At 43.6% G+C, this 12,653-nt stretch overlaps 1 protein-coding gene across 1 annotated transcript in view; it reads right to left on the reverse strand.

The window, feature by feature from the left end:
* The window catches only part of LOC135510777 (actin-binding LIM protein 1-like), a 160,874-nt gene that overhangs the window by 111,000 nt on the left and 37,221 nt on the right, over positions 1 to 12,653 (reverse strand). The window lies entirely within an intron of this gene.

Consider the following 12,653-nt stretch of genomic DNA (forward strand, 5'->3'; position numbering starts at 1 on the left):
CGTCATCTTAAAAATGAACAAGATAAAACAAACATTCAGATAGGATGACGGGACAATTTAATTGAAAAATATAAGAGGGCAACAGTACTTGCAAAGTTTCAGAATGATAAACGTGCAAAGTTTCAGAATGATAACTTCCAAAATGAGTGTGCTACATGACATTTATCATGAAGTCACCCAGGTGTCCCACACAAGTCGCCCAAATGTCCCCATGTGGCCAAATTGGTGAAGGTATACATTTCGAAACAAATAACTATATACAAAATACCAAAATGGTATTCTAACACACCCCCCCCCAAAAAAAAACTAGATGTACTGTCTCTATTATATTATGACAGACCATCTAGATCTACTGTCTTTATTATATTACAACAGACCAGCTGTATCTACTGTCTCCATTTCACTTTGTCCATTGATGTGGTCTTGCCCTCTCATCAACAGCCTCAAATAGGCTATTTCATGTGGGTTGGGGTGGGGCGGCAGACACACGCATCTCACATTTCATGACATTAAATGTTTATATATTGCTTCTAAAATAAATTTAAAAAATCACAAATAATATTTTATATTATTAATTTCAAACAAGGGCATTAGCATGATAAGAACTTACCAGTCCAAAACGATGTCCTCTCCCGTTCAAAAAAAATTCCTCCGCAATCGCTAAATGAAGCGTCCTACAACAATCTCTGTCTCACCTTCCCAATCAATTTATTCTAAAGTTGTGTGTACATCTGTATATCTAGACTTGACTTAGTCGCCATAATGATTGATATATAAACAGCTGAATCTGCGCGTTTACCAAACAATGCAATGCGTAATGTGTTTCTCCTTCCGGTATGAAAATTCAATAGCGCATGACTCTCTTTACGCTGGAGCTTACTACATGGGTTGGTCTTGCAACACATAAACATGGCGTATTGCCGTTTAGCTCAGCTCATTGGCTATCTACCCAGCTAGATTTCAAGACGATCAGTGGTCATTGGGTTAAAAGACAGTCAATCAACAAAACAGCGGGCAAATCATTGGTGCACAATGATGTCATTACTTGTTGTCTTCAAATCGGTTTCTTTCAGTCAATACGTCCAGCGAAATGGCCCATCAGGTTTGATTGTGTTACAAACAAACCAGTTGATTGCAGTGAAACCAAACATGACTGGAAAAGTCACGTTCTGTGTGGGTGATTTACCTGGAATGTGTCGTCGAAAATGGAATGAGACAGAATTCACTACACAAGCGGTTCACAAAATGTTCTGTGTTAGGCTATAAAAACTGATTTTATCAAACAAAAGATCATTCATTGTGTAACAATGAGCATTGGAATTGCAAACAGAAGAAGATCGTCAAAGGTAAACAATTTATTTTATTGCAGTTTGTGATTTTGTTGCACCTGTGCTGGTTGAAATAGTTGTTTTTAATGGGGCTCTATGCTCAGATAATCACATCGTATTCTTTCGCAGTAAATCATTTTTTGAATCTGACAACGCAGTTGGATTAGCAAGATCCTAGGCTTTCGATACATATGAGACACTTGCATTTTCATTAATGTTTAATATGACTATTTATGTAGCGATCACCGTATGTTGTGGAATTTCTGCCCGCTTAGCGCAGAGAGCGCAGAGAGGTTAACCACTATTATGGAACACAGAATGAATCCATGCAACTTATATGATTTGTTAAGCACATTTGTACCCCTAAACAATTTAGGCTTTCCATAACAAAGGGGTTGATTACTTTTTGACTCAAAACATTTAAACTTGTCACTTAATTAATTTGTTTAAAAACGTCTCAAAACTAAATTCCACTTTGACATTATGTGCAGATCAGTGACAACTTATCAATCCAATTTAAATTCAGGCTGTAACAAGACCAAATACTCTATGTAACATGATTTTCAATGACTACCCCATCTATGTACATAGAGTCATTGAACACTGGTCACGTTTTATGATCTTTACATACTGTTTACTTCAGAAAGTATTCACACCCCATCTCTAAGGTGCAGGGCAGAGCACCGGGTGGTATCCGGCTACTAACAGTGACTAAAGCTAGTGGTGACAATTCATCAGTCTGATGGCCTGGAGATACAGTATAAGTTGTTTCTCAGTCTCTCGGTCCCAGCTTTGATGCACCTTTACTGTCTCCTCCTTCTAGATGGTAGCGGGGTGAACAGGCTGTGGCTTAGCTGGCTGAGGTCCTTGATGATCTTCTTGGCCTTCCTGTGACACTGGGTGCTATAGATGTTCTGGAGGGCAGGCATTGTGCACCCGGGGATGCATTGGGCTGACTGCACTACCCTCTGGACAGGCCTGCGGTTGCGTATGGTGCAATTACCGTACCAGGTGGAGATACAGCCTTACAGGATGTTCTTAATGGTGCATCTGTAGAAGTTCTTTGGGGCCAAGAGGAATTTCTTCAGCCTCCTGACGTTGAAGAGACACTGTTGCACCATCTTCACTACACTATCTGTGTAGAGGGACCATTTTAGGTTGTTAGTGATGTGAATCACGAGGACCATGAAGCTTTTGACCCTCTCCACTCTTGCCCTGTCGAGGTGAATGGGGTGATGCTCTCTCTGCTCCTTTGGTTTGTTGACGTTGAGGGGGAGGTTATTTTCCTGGCACCACTCCGACAGGGCCTCCCTGTAGGCTGTCTCATCATTGTGGTAATCAGGCCCTCCGCTGTTGTGTCGTCACAAAACGTGATGATTGAGTTGAAGATGTGTGTGGCCACGCAGTCATGGCTGAACAGGGAGTACAGGAGGAGGCTGAGCACGCACACCTGTGGGGCCCCCATGTTGAGGATCACCTTGGTGGAGGTCTTGTTGCTTACCTTCACCACTTAGGGTTGGCCCATCAGGAAGCCCAGGACACAGTTACACAGGGAGGGTGTCAGACCCAGGGCCTTGAGCTTAGCGATGAGCTTGAAGGACACTATGGTGTTGAATGCGTAGCTGTTGTCGATGAAAAGCATTCTTACATAGATATTCTAGGTGGAATAGGGCAGTGTGCAGTTCTTTCTTCCAGTCCACGCGACGGACATAGAACCCCGCTGGCTGAATGGACGGGGACAATGTATCCGGAGAGAGCCATGATTCCGTAAAACAGAGTATGTTACAATCCCTGATTTCTCTCTGGAAGGAGATCCTCGCTCTGAGCTTGTGTTCTTCATTGTCTGGGGACTGAACATTTGTGAGTAATTGTATGCATGCCACCTGAGTCTGTCTAGGGCCCCACTCCTTCTCCCTATTCTCCTGTGTCTGCATTTTGGTGCATCCCCTGGGATGAATAGAGCTGCCTCTGGAAGATCAAACAAAGGATCCAGGCCAAGGAAGTCAAATTTCTGCTTGAATTTCTGGAGATTTACTGTCCATCCAATTCCCAAAAGGTATTTCTGGTTGTAGGTAATAATACATGAAACGTTCTGAGCAAATAATGTAAGAAATAACACAAAAAATATATATACTGCAAAGTTGGCTAGGATGTAGAAACAAGGTGGCAGTGTCTGTAGACACCATCTTGTTCAGTCTACAGTGACTGCACGTTTGCCAATAGAATAGAAAGCAATGGCGATCTATTTGCTGACCGGCATATTCTTGTCAGAATGCTGCCTTGCCTGCCTCTCTTTGGCCCCTGCTTCCTCTTTCTCTGGGATTAAGGCCTGGTCCGCAGTAAGGTGAACGTCCAAAGCTGCCAACTCGTAGAGGAAGAAATGTTAATCCAAATTGAGGTTAGTGATTGATGTTCTGATGTCCAGAAGCTGTTTCCGGTCATAGGAAATTATGGCGCCGACATTATGTACAAAAAAAGTTAAGATCAGCGTAACTCTCCCCTACATCATGGCCCGCTACAGCACATAACATAAAAATGTAGTCTAGTAGGCTTACTGTATGATACATTTTCACAGCGCAGAACTTCACCCAACCACCTACCACTCCAACAAAACAATAGCACCTATAACCTTCTCCCCCTTCGCACCTCCACCTCCACTGAGCTAAATGGGGAAGGGTAGTTTATTTTGTGAAATGAACTACCCTGAATGTTGGTATTTAAGGATTTTCTGCTTTTCAAATGTGGCAAAAAAGAGACTATGTACAACTAAATCCTAATTTATATTTTTTATTTAAGTCAAGAAGATACGATGAGCCAGACCAACCAACCACCCCACTGAGGTGGATCAGAGATGGCAACCTCCTCTTTACCATGTGGATGGACACTACAGTACTACTCTGTGCACCACAAGACTAAGAGATGGTACAGGACCCTGTTTTTCCATTTCATTGACATTGCTGTGACCAACTGCTACATCACATGAAGGCCAGCAGATGGAGATCTAATCCCACTAATGAGTGTGGGGTCAAGGGTGACCTTTTCACCTGTGTCATAACGTGAGGGACAGACAAGGCAATTCTGTCTGATTGGGCTTTTTGTTCTGTTGAAAAACAGATGTGGACAGTAGTCCAAAAAATGTATATAGCTGTTTGTTTGATTAATATTTTTGCCCCCTAAAATGTATAGAGGTACCCAAGACCAATGGAAAATCAGATTCTATTGGTCAAAACCTACTTCCTCAGTGTGTGCAATGCTTTATCTTACAAAACAAAGCAATGAGTTTTTTGCTTTATCACACATAATCACTCATAAGTGCCTCAAAAGTCTGTTTTGATATTCTACTACTTGTAGCTGAGACTGTGTTGAATCCAAAGCCATAAAGCACTTGATTCTCCTATACAGGAGGAGCACTGTAGAAGCCAATGTGTCAAGGTAGTGAAAAACAGACCAAAATGCATTAGACTTTTGGGGGGAAAGCAACCACCATTGTCAGATCCAGCAGATGAGCATTAGAAATCCAATCCAATGTCTTTAGACCTATAAATACCTTGGCTCGAGAAGAGGGGATTGGAGAGGTGATCCACCATTGGCCCACTAATCCCAATTAACAATCACACGATCACTGAACTTCTCAGTGCTTCTTATGGCAGGCAGGCAGGAAGAGATAGGCCTAGGCCATATTCCTCCTTTCCACTGAAATGTTTTTATTGCAATATACAGGGTCTCTGTCTGACTGATAGAGCCCTGCACAGGGATGAATTTTAAGCATGAGTCATACCCATGCCTGCGACTTAAAGACCCTACACTACCCAGGCTGATTGCTTCTGACAGATTTCAGACCCAGCCCTGCCCGAAACCCGAAATCAGAAATAACTTCCTCCATTAGTAAATCCATTAGCTGCTTTTCTCTGTCTATTACTCGCTCCCTGCATGCAGCTCGCTTTGCATACACTCTGCTCATGGCATCGGTGAGTCTGTGAGTATCCATAGCAACAGCTCCCCTTGGGTTGCACTGCTCAATGAAGAGACATGAGAGAACAGTTAGCTGTTCGCTACTTTTCATCACTCTAAACTCCGACAAAACTCAAAAAAACATTATTATTTTCCGTGGAATAATCTCTGCTGTTGTATATTTGATGAGGTTGAAGCACTTCTGACACCAGACATGACTGTACTGCACAGCAGAGCACAAGCAAATGTCTCAGCTTCAACATTTTATCGATCAATTTAGTGATACACGAGCCCTGCCCATACTTGTTGATGAAAAAACAAGCCCTACCTGGCCCTAACCAAATGTATAATATCGGTGCCCGTCTGGCTCAGGTCGGGTACCAGAGCTCTACTGACTGAATGTTCTTTTCACATTAAATGTAGTGTCAACTGTCATCTGCTGGATGACAAAACCTACAGTTATGACACATTTCATATTTATTTGCTCTGTATTCTGAAGGGAAAAAATGCTTCATCATTTTATTTTGCTAGCAGCTTAGGTGAACAGAGGTGGATCCTGCCTCTAAAGCAGATTTTTGTCAGAAATTGTTACGTCATTTTAACATTGCAGCTTCCTTGCACCCCTTCCAAATGCTTGTCAATAGCTTTCTATGTGCGTTGGATGGAAAAGACAGATGACAGATCTTTAAATATTAACCCTTTCAAATAATCCTGCAGCAGAAGGATTTGAATATATATTGAACTATATTGACAAATTACACATAGCCTTACAGTGGCAATATTATCATGTAAATCTCTGTGTTTTTTAAGAGGCATGCCAGCAAAGCCACAGCACAGCACAACTCAACACTAAACAATACATTAATTGCAAAATAACAGTGACAAACAGGACCCAAAAACTGTTAAGGCCTAAATGCATCTGTCCCAACAGCAGAGCGTTCTTTGCAGCACCATGGAGTGAATCCTTACTACTGCTACACCTGTCTATCAGCGGAGCCTTGTCTGGCAGCGAAACAGTTAATTCAGCCTAAATTTACTGCAATTTTAAGAAACATAGCTGATATGGTTGACTTGCTTCAACAAAAGTGGTCTCGACCGACAATTGAGATGTACAGCCGTGGCCAAAAGTTTTGAGAATGACACAAATATACATTTTCACAAAGTCTGCTGCCTCACATTGTATGATGGCAATTTGCATATACTCCAGAATGTTATGAAGAGTGATCAGATGAATTGAAATGATTTGCAAAGTCCCTCTTTGCCATGCAAATGAACTGAATCCCCCAAAAACATTTCCACTACATTTCAGCCCTGCCACAAAATGACCACCTGACATCATGTCAGTGATTCTCTCGTTAGTGTGAGTGTTGATGAGGACCAGGCTGGAGATCACTCTGTCATGCTGATTGAGTTCGAATAACAGACTGGAAGCTTCAAAAGGAGGGTGGTGCTTGGAATCATTGCTCTTCCTCTGTCATCCATGGCAACCTGCAAGGAAACACGTGCCGTCACCATTGCTTTGCACAAAAAGGGCTTCACAGGCAAGGATATTTCTGCCAGTAAGATTGCACCTAAATCAACCAATTATCGGATCATCAAGAACTTCAAGGAGAGCGGGTCAATTGTTGTGAAGAATGCTTCAAGGCACCCAAGAAAGTCCAGCAAGCGCCAGGACCGTCTCCTAAAGTTAATTCAGCTGCAGGATCGGGGCACCACCAGTAGAGAGATTGCTCAGGAATGGTAGAAAGCAGGTGTGAGTGCATCTGCACTCACAGTGAGGCGAAGACTTTTGGAGGATGGCCTGGTGTCAAGAAGGGCAGCAAAGATGCCACTTCTCTCCAGGAAAAACATCAGGGACAGACTGGTATTCTGCAAAAGGTACTGGGATTGGACTGCTGAGGAGTGGGGTAAAGTCAAAAGCTTGTCCGGAGAAGACATGGTGAGTGCTACCATCAGTCCTGTGTCATGCCAACAGTAAAGCATCCTGAGACCATTCATGTGTGGGGTTGCTTCTCAGCCAAGGGAGTGGGCTCACTCACAATTTTGCCTAAGAACACAGTCATTAATAAAGAATGGTACCAACACATCCTCCGAGAGCAACTTCTCCCAACCATCCAGGAACAGTTTTGGTAACGAACAATGCCTTTTCCAGCATGATTGAGCACCTTGCCATAAGGCAACAGTGATAACTATGTGGCTCAGGAACAAAACAGTGATATTTTGGGTCCATTGCCAGGAAACTCCCCAGACCTTAATCCCATTGAGAACTTGTGGTCAATCCTCAAGAGGCGGGTGGACAAACAAAACCCCACAAATTCTGACAAACTCCAAGCATTTATTATGCAAGAATGGGCTGCCATCAGTCAGGATGTGGCCCAGAAGAATACTGACAGCATGCCAGGGCGGATTAAAGAGGTCTTGAAAAAGAAGGGTCAACACTGCAAATATTGACTCTTTGCATCAACTTCATGTAATTGTCAATAAAAGCCTTTGACACTTATGAAATGCTTGTAATGATACTTCAGTATTCCATAGTGACATCTGACAGAAAATATCTAAAGACACTGAAGCAGCAAACTTTGTGAAAATTAATATTTGTGTCATTCTCAAAACTTTTGACGTACGTAGTTAATATAACTATTTGTTCAGCACTTTCCAAATATACAGCGGTGGAATTCAGAACATGGGCCGTTCTTACAGTATTCTCCCTGTACACCAAGTCAGAACATTACAGCCTTATTCTTAAATGTATTAAATATTTTTTTCCCATAATGACAAAGCAAAAACAAGTTTTTAGAACTTTCTGCGAATTTATTACAAATTAAAAGTATTTAGACCCTTTACTCAGTACTTTGTTGAAGCACATTTGGCAGCGATTACAGCTTCAAGTCTTCTTGGGTATGTTGCTACAAGCTTGGAAAACATGTATTTGGGGAGTTTCTCCCATTCATCTTAAGCTCTGTCAGGTTGGATGGGGAGTGTCGCTGCACATCTATTTTAAGGTATTTTCAGAGATGTTCGATCCGATTTCAAGCCGAACTCTGTCTGGGCGACTCTAGGACATTCAGAGACTTGTCCCGAAGCCACACCTGCGTTGTCTTGGCTGTGTGCTTAGGGTCGTTGTCCTGTTGAAAGGTGAACATTCACCCCCAGTCTGAGATCCTGAGTGCTCTGGAGCAGGTTTTCATTAAAGATCTCTCCATTCATCTTTCCCTCAAACTTGACTAGTCTCCCAGTCCCTGCCGCTGAACAACATCCCCACAGCATGATTATTTTTCCACGACCATGCTTCACTGTAGGGATGGTAATGGCCAGGTGATGAGCGGTACCTGGTTTCCTCCAGACATGACGCTTGGCATTCAGGCCAAAGAGTTCAAACTTTGTTATATCAGACCAGAGAATCATGTTTTTCATGGTCTGAGAGTCCTATAGGTGCCTTTTGGTGAATTCCAAGTGGGCTATAATGTGCCTTTTACCGAGGAGTGGCTCCCGTCTGGCCACTCTAACATAAAGGCCTGACTTGTGGAGGACTGCAGAGATCATTGTCCTTCTGGAAGGTCCTCCCATCTCCAAATAGGAACTCTGATGCTCTGTCAGGGCGGCCAGATCTAGGAAGAGAGTTGGAACGTAACATGGCACCGACAGAGACTGTCACCTCACTTCGCGTTCTTAGGAAACTATGCAGTATTTTGTTTTTTATGTATTATTTCTTACACTGTTGCCCCAGGAAATCTTAAGTCTTATTACATACAGCAGGGAAGAACTATTGGCTATAAGAGCATCGTCAAATTACCAACATTATGACCAGGATCACGACTTTCCCGAAACAACTTTCTGTTTGGACCACCACCCAGGACAATGGATAGATCCCTATAGGCAACGCAAAACAACGGTGCCGCAGAAGGGGCAGACGGAGCGCTCTTCTGGTCAGGCTCCATAGACGGGCACATCGCTCACCGCTCCCGAGAATACGACTCGCCAATGTCCAGTCTCTTGACAACAAGGTAGACAAAATTCGAGCAAGAGTTGCCTTCCAGAGAGACAGAGATTGTAACATTCTCTGTTTTACGGAAACATGGCTCACTCGGGATACCTTATCAGAGTCGGTACAGCCAAACATCTCTCTGGTATAAGAAGAAGAGCGGGGGTGTATGCCTTGTGATTAACAAGCCGTGGTGTGATCATAATAACATACAGGAACTCAAGTCCTATTGTTCACCTGACCTAGAATTCCTTACAATCAAATGCTGACCACATTATCTACAAGAGAATTCTCTTTGATTATAATCACAGCCGTGTATCCCCCCCCCAGCAAACACCTTGATGGCCCTGAAAGAACTTCATTGGACTATGTAGACTGGAAACCACGTATCCTGAGGCTGCATTAATTGTAGCTGAGGATTTTAACAAAGCTCATCTGAAAACAAGGCTCACTAAATATTATCAGGGCTGGCAGTATTCTGGATCATTGCTACTTTACCTTCCGCAATGCATACAAAGCCCTCCCTCACCCTCCTTTCGGCAAATCTGACCACGACTCCATTTTGTTGTTCCCAGCCTATAGACAGAAACTAAAACATGACACACCCGTGCTCAGGTCTGTTCAACGCTGGTCCGACCAATCTGATTCAACGCTTCAAGATTGCTTCGATCATGTGGACTGGGATATGTTCCGGGTAGCCTCAGACAACAACATTGATGTATACGCTGATTTGGTGAGCGAGTTTATTAGCAATGCATCGGTGATGTTGTAGCCACGGTGGCTATTAAAACCTTCCACAATCAGAAACTGTGGATTGATGGCAGCATTCATGCAAAACTGAAAGCGCGAACCATTGCTTTTAATCACGGCAAGGCGACCAGAAACATGCCCGAATACAAACAGTGTAGCTATTCCCTCCGCAAGGCAATCAATTAAGCTAAGCATCAGTATAGAGACAAAGTAGAGTCGCAATTCAACGGCTCAGACATGAGACGTATGTGGCAGGGTCTACAGTCAATCATGGATTATAAAGAGAAAACCAGCCCCGTCGTGGACACCGATGTCTTGCTCCCAGACAAACTTAATCAACTTCTTTGCTCGCTTTGAGGACAATACAGTGCCACTGACACGGCTCCCTACCAAAACCTGTGGGCTCTCCTTCACTGCAGCCAACGTGAGTAAAACATTTAAACGTGTTAACCCTTGCAAGGCTGCCGGCCCAGATGGCATCCCGAGCCGCGTCCTCAGAGCATGCGCAGACCAGCTGGCTGGTGTGTTTATGGACATATTCAATCAATCCCTATCCCAGTTTTCTGTTCCCACATGCTTCAAGAGGGCCACAATTGTTCCTGTTCCCAAGAAAGCCAAGGTAACTGAGCTAAATGACTATCCTGTAGCACTGTAGCCCTGTAGCACTCACTTCCGTCATCATCAACTCCTGTGAGAGACAAGTCAAGGATCATATCATCTCCACCCTACCTGACACACTAGACCCACTCCAATTTTCTTTCCACCCCAATAGGTTCACAGACAACGCAATTGTGATCACACAGCACACTGCCCTAACTCATCTGGACAAGAGGAATACATATGGAAGAATGTTGTTTGTCGATTACAGCTCAGTATTTAACACCATAGTACCCTCCAAACTCGTCATTAAGCTCGAGACCCCCCCGCCCTGTGCAACTGGGTCCTGGACTTTCCGACGGGCCGCCCCCCCAAGTGGTGAGGGTAGGAAACAACATCTCCACCCCGCTGATCCTCAACACTGGAGCCCCACAAGGGTGTGTTCTCAGCCCTCTCCTGTACTCCCTGTTCACCCAGGACTGCTTGGCCAGGCACGCCTCCAACTCAATCATCAAGTTTGCAGACGACACTACAGTGGTAGGCTTGATTACCAGCAATGACGAGACTGCCTACAGGGAGGAGGTGAGGGCCCTCGGACTGTGATGTCAGGAAAATAACCTCACACTTAACGTCTGCAAAACAAAGGAGATGATCGTGGACTTCAGGAAACAGCAGAGGGAGCACCCCCCTATCCACATTGATGGGACAGTAGTGGAGAAGGTGGAAAGTTTTAAGTTCCTTGGCGTACACATCACGGACAAACTGAAATGGTCCACCCACACAGACAGCGTGGTGAAGAAGGCGCAACAGCTCCTCTTCAACCTCAGGAGGCTGAAGAAATTTGGCTTGTCACCAGAATCACTCACAAACCTTTAAAAGATAAACAATTGAGAGCATCCTGTCGGGCTGTATCACTACCTGCTACGACAACTGCTCCACCCACAACCGTAAGGCTCTCCAGAGGGTAGTGAGATCTGCACAACGCATCACCGGGGGCAAACTACCTGCCCTCCAGGACACCTACACCATCTGATGTCACAGGAAGATCAAAAAGTTCATCAAGGACAACAACCACCCGAGCCACTGCCTGTTCACCCCACTATCATCCAGATGGCGAGGTCAGTACAGGTGCATCAAAGCTGGGACCGGGAGACTGAAAAACAGCTTCTATCTCAAGGCCATCAGACTGTTAAACAGCCATCACTAACATTGAGTGGCTGCTGACAACATACTGACTCAAATCTCTTGCCGCTTTAATAATTAATAATTGGATGTAATAAATGTATCACTAATCACTTTAAACAATGCCACTTTATATAATGTTTACATACCCTACATTACTAATCTCATATGTATATACTGTACTCTATACCATCTACTGCTTCTTGCCTATGCCACACGGCCATTGCTCATCCATATATTTATATGAACATATTCTCATTCATTCCTTTACATTTGTGTGTATAAGGTAGTTGTTGTGAAATTGTTAGATTACTTGGTAGATATTACTGCATGGTCAGAACTAGAAGCACAAGCATTTTGCTACACTCACATTAACATCTGCTAACCATGTGTATGTGACCATTAAGATTTGATTTGATTTGGTGGTTCCAAAATTCTTCTATTTAAAAGATTGATGGAGGACTGTATTCTTGGAGACCTTCAATGCTGCAGAAATGTTTTGGTACCCTTCCCCAGATCTGTTCCTCGATACAATCCTGTCTCGGAGCTCTACGGACAATTCCTTCAACGTTATGGCTTGGTTTTTGCTCTGACATGCACTGTCAAATGTGGGACCTTATATAGACAAGTGTGTCTTTCCAAATCATGCCCAATCAATGTAATTTACAATAAGTGGACTCCAATCAAGTTGTAGAAACATCTCAAGGATGATAAATGGAAACAGGATGCATCTGAGCTCAATTTCGAGTCTCATAGCAAAGGTTCTGAAAACGTGTTTCCAGAGTGAGCTGTTTTCTCATTTGTGACTGGAAGTGCAGTAGCTAGCAAAGTTAGCCAGTTAGTTTGGGTGCTTGACTGCTGTT

The sequence above is a fragment of the Oncorhynchus masou genome, chromosome 23 (genome assembly GCF_036934945.1).
Source record: "Oncorhynchus masou masou isolate Uvic2021 chromosome 23, UVic_Omas_1.1, whole genome shotgun sequence".
Classification (NCBI taxonomy): domain Eukaryota; kingdom Metazoa; phylum Chordata; class Actinopteri; order Salmoniformes; family Salmonidae; genus Oncorhynchus; species Oncorhynchus masou.